The sequence below is a fragment of the Schistocerca piceifrons genome, chromosome 5, assembly GCF_021461385.2.
Source record: "Schistocerca piceifrons isolate TAMUIC-IGC-003096 chromosome 5, iqSchPice1.1, whole genome shotgun sequence".
NCBI lineage: Eukaryota > Metazoa > Arthropoda > Insecta > Orthoptera > Acrididae > Schistocerca > Schistocerca piceifrons.
In genome coordinates this window covers 95,130,256-95,135,359 of record NC_060142.1, presented here as the reverse complement: position 1 = coordinate 95,135,359, position 5,104 = coordinate 95,130,256, and the positions used below count along the sequence as shown (strand labels likewise).

Genomic DNA, 5,104 nt, shown 5'->3' with positions numbered 1-5,104 from the left:
GGCTGCGAGAAGCTGGATACTCCGATATTGCAGAAAGGCTTGCCAGGAATGCAGTCACTGTACATGATTGCTCGCAGCAGTGGTCACTAGAATGTATGGTTGCAAGAAGACCGTGCTCCGGACGCCCACGTGGCACGACCGGGAGGAAAGACCATCGTGCTCCACGGGCATCGTACTGATTCTGTAGCAGCAATTTGAGTAGCAGTTAGCACAACAGAGACACAACGAACTGTTACAAATCGGTAACTTCAACGAGAGCTCCGAAACAGACACCTTGTAACGTACATTCCACTGACCCTAAACCACCACCATTGCGACTTCACTGCTGTCAAATGAGAGCTCATTGGTGGGCAGATTGTAAGTCTGCTGTGTTTTCTGATGGAAGCTGGTTCTGCCTCGGTTCTACTGATGGCCGTGTGTTGGTTACAAGCATGCCAGATGAGGGCCTGCTAGACACACTGGTCATACACCTGGGGTGCGATGAGGAAGAGCAGGGATGCTATCATGGATATCCCACGCACCCTCATTGCAAATTTTTACTTCGATCTGTTGACTCCATCTGTTGTGTTGCCAGTCATAAACGGCATTCCGTGGGGTGTTTACTAACAGCATAACGCGCCTTCACATAAAGCTGTCGTAACCCAACATGCTCTACATGGTGAAGACGTATTGCCGTGGCGTGCTCGCTCACCAGATGTGTCTGGAATCGAGCACTCATGGGACATCATCGAATAACAGCTCCATCATTAACCTTCCCTATATTGACCGACCAAGAATAACAGGCATGGAACTCCATCCCACAAACTGATAACCGGCACCTCTACAACACAATGCATCACGTTTGCATTCAACATTCTGATGGTTATACCGGTTATTAACGTACAAACATTTCGCATTTGCAATGGCTTATCTCGCATTTACATTAACCTGTAATCTTGCAATGTTAATAACTTAAATATGTTACCTGTTGTTGTTGTTGTCGTGGTCTTTAATCCTGTGACTGGTTTGATGCAATTCTCCATGCTACTCTGTCCTGTGCAAGCTTCTTAATCTCCCAGTACCTACTGCAACCTACATCCTTCTGAATATGTTTAGTGTATTCATCTCTTGGCCTCCCTCTACGATTTTTACCCTCCACGCTGCCTCCAATACGAAATTGGTGATCCCTTTATGCTTCAGAACATGTCCTACCAACCGATCCCTTCTTCTAGTCAAGTTGTGCCACAAACTCCTCCCCAATTCTATTCAGTACCTCCTCATTAGTTATGTGATCTACCCATCTAATCTCCAGCATTCTTCTGTAGCACCACATTTCGAAAGCTTCTATTCTCCTCTTGTTCAAACTATTTATCGTCCACGTTTCATTTCCATACATGGCTACACTCCACACAAATACTTTCAGAAACGGCTTCCTGACATTTAAGTCTATACTCGATGTTAACAAATTCCTCTTCCTCAGAAACGCTTTCCTTGCCATTGCCAGTCTACATTTTATAACCCCTCTACTTCGACCATCATGAGTGTAATTTGCTCCCAAAATAGCACAACTCCTTTACTACTTTAAGTGTCTCATTTCCTAATCTAATTCCCTCGGCATCACCCGATTTAATTCGACTACATTTCATTATCCTCGTTTTGCTTTTGTTGATGTTGAGCTTATATCCTCCTTTTAAGACACTGTCCATTCCGTTCAACCGCTCTTCCAGGTCTTTTGCTGTCTCTGACAGAATTAAAATGTCATCGGCGAACCTCAAAGGTCTTATTTCTTCTCCATGGATTCTAATTCCTACTCCGAATTTTTCTTTTGTTTCTTTTAGTGGTTGCTCAATATACAGATTGAATAACATCGGAGATAGGCTACAACTCTGTCTCACTCCCTTCCCAACCACTGCTTCCGTTTCATGCCCCTCAACTCTTATAACTGCCATCTGGTTTCTGTACAAGTTGTAAATAGCCTTTCGCTCCCCGTATTTTACAGCTGCCACCTTCAGAATTTGAAAGAGAATATTCCAGCCAACATTGCCAAAATCTTTCTCTAAGTCTACAAATGCTGGAAATGTAGGTTTGAATTCCCTTAATCTATCCTCTAAGATAAGTCGTAGGGTCAGTATTGTCGTGTTCCAACATTTCTACGGAATCCAAACTGATCTTCCCCGAGGTCGGCTTCTACCAGTTTTTCCATTCGTCTGTAAAGAATTCTTGTTAGTATTTGGCAGCCGCGACTTATTAAACTGATAGTTCGGTAATTTTCACATCTGTCAACAGCTTCTTTCTTTGGGATTGGAATTATTATATTCTTCTTGAAGTCTGAGGGTATTTCGCCTGTCTCATACATCTTGCTCACCAGATGATTGAGTTTTGTCAGGACTGGCTCTCCCGAGGCTATTTCATTGTTCGACATTAATTACTCTTTTGATGTTGCGATTTTGCTTCGGTCATTGTATATAAAAATTTCTGTGCCGTTACTACAACTTTTCTGGATGGGAGGGCGTCTCTCGTTACATCTATGACCGGCCTCGTCGCAACACTGGGGATTCTTCGGCCCTCTAGTCGGTCTACTGAGGGCGATGGAGCTGACATGCAATGGCAAGTGGCAAGGAGCTGCTCTTGCCAGCCACTCGCCGAGGAAGATGCGGTAGTCCTTCTGTCGGAACTTCCCCCTGTGCCATCAAATAACTCGACACAGTGTAAGGTGACCATATCCTCAGAGACCTCAGATGTCAAGTCACATTTTTATTAATTCACAAATGCTTAAAATGACTCACAAGTTGATGAATATCTGAATCTGCCACTGAACTAACTCACTGCTCATTAGATACTCCAGGTTAATTATAGAAGTACCGAAAAGAAAATAAATTGTCCAGACGAGTTCTACGCTCCTCTGAACATCACGTGAAATGCGCATGTTGTGTTGCTTTGTTACTGTCATTGCTTGCAGGCTGTTCACGTGATTATGGCGTGTGACGAGAATAGGCGCACCTACAGGAAGCGACACCAACTCATTGTGTGTCAGACAATAGCAGTGGAGGTATCGACGATATGTAACGGCATACTCTGGTTCCTTCCCAACACAGCTACGTCAATTTAGAACTACAATACCAATCGTTTCTACAGCTACCTTACTGTGTTTTACTTGCCCACTTTTAGACGGACGCCCTTTCTGTGGTTCCCTGAGACCCTTAAACCTAAAAAACCGCCCATTCCCTTCCACACAGCTCCGGCTACCCGCGTAGCTGCTTCCTGTGTGTAGTGGACTCCTGACCTATTAAGCGAAACCCGGAAACCCACCACCCGATGGCACAAGTCAAGGAATCTGCAGCCTACACGGTCACAGAACCGCCTGAACCTCTGATTTAGACCCTCCACATGAGAAATGGAGTCATCAACCGTCACAGTGTCAACCTCCTCCAAGAGGTCACCACTACTGTGCTGTAATTCTGACAGAAACGCCTGTGAAGGGTGTCCAACCGCCATATGACAGGCCAGGGATACAACTGAGGGCCTCCTAGCCGCCTAGCCACTGGAGTACTCGCCAGCTCCAGCTGCCGACACCTAGCCGTGGGTCCGGGGTTCTCTCCCTAGACTTAGCCGGCCGGTGTGACCGTGCGGTTCTAGGCGCTTCAGTCTGGAACCGCGTGACCGCTACGGTCGCAGGTTCGAATCCTGCCTCGGGCATGGATGTGTGTGATGTCCTTAGGTTAGTTGGATTTAAGTTGTTCTAAGTTCAAGGGGATTGATGACCACAGATGTTAAGTCCCATAGTGCTCAGAGCCATTTGAACCATTTCTTCTCCCTGGACGTCTGTACCTGCGTGTTGCCACGGCCGGATACAACTCAACAGGCAGAGGCAGCCCGCCACATCAGCCCTGATGCAGCTCGTCCGCTGGCCAGATTGTGTACGTCGTGAGGTTGCACCGCATTTGGGCCACGCTGAGCGTGGCAGCACCCAGTGCCCTACTACATTGCTTCGCTACAATGGGGTCCGTGGGTTGAGGTTCACTTTGTATGTCTTATTTCTGTAGTTTTCCCACTGCCCTATTTTCCATTAGCTACAGATTCGCTTGTGGAACCTGGGAAAGGCACAAGAAATGAACCAGTGACACAAGTTGCGTATACACGGTGTACCTACCAGTCCATGTGGCCCTTTGCACCAAGCGGCATAACATGATACAGAGCTATGCCAGCAAAAACGGCATTACGCTGTGTAGTGATTTGGTTGCAATAAGAAAGCCTGTGGGTGACAGTGATGTTGAAACCACTGAAGCTAATAGGTGGTTCTAGGCTTAGTTTGTTGTAAGTAGTGTTATTAGGTGTCCGCCCCCGGTAGCGCAATGGTCAGCGTGACGGATTGTCAATCCTCTGGGCCCGGGTTCGATTCCCGGCTAGGTCGGGGAGTTTTCTCCGCCCAGAGACTGGGTGTTGTGTTGTCCTCATCATCATCCTATCATCCTCATCGACTGCAGGTCGCCGAAGTGGCGTCGCATTGGAAGACCGACACCCGGCGAACAGCCTGCCCGGCGGGGGGCCATAGCCATACGATTAAATAAATAAAATAAAGTGTTATTAGGTGAATTATGAATTTAAGAGTTCTCCAAGGGTCTATAGGCTAGCAGATACGTTGTTTAACATCGGCATACTACCTTTGACATGTGTGGTGCCTTCCTCTCGCTTTCCGTTTCTGTGCTGCACTGCTACTGCTTGTTCTATTTTCTAGTGGGATGGCTGTACATTGTCGCGCACTGCTGACAAGTAACAATATACATCAGTGTCATAGCACTATCTCATGACTTCGGTTACCGTCTTGTGACACTAGATCGGCGAGTCATTGACTAATCAATCATCACATATGAGCACTGCACTTACAAGCCTAATGGAATTCAGGCCCCCCTAGCTGGCGAGCCATTGGGGCACTTATAAGTTCCAGTCGCCGCCAGTCAGCAGCTGATCCACGGTTCACTCACTGGATGTCTGCATCAGTTACTTACTATGGCTGGGCTGTACTCAGCATCCCACACAGCAGGCAGAGAGTCCGCCACATCATCCCATATGTAGCTCATGCTACACTCGGTGAGCAGGACAGACAGCTGTGTCAGCCCAGAAATAG

General features: G+C 47.0%; 1 non-coding gene across 1 annotated transcript; it reads left to right on the top strand.

Moving 5' to 3' along the window:
• The first annotated feature begins 4,317 nt into the window (after positions 1–4,317).
• Positions 4,318–4,392, top strand: Trnad-guc. Its single transcript has one exon. It is a non-coding gene; the product is annotated as a tRNA-Asp (tRNA).
• The last annotated feature ends 712 nt before the right edge of the window (positions 4,393–5,104 follow it).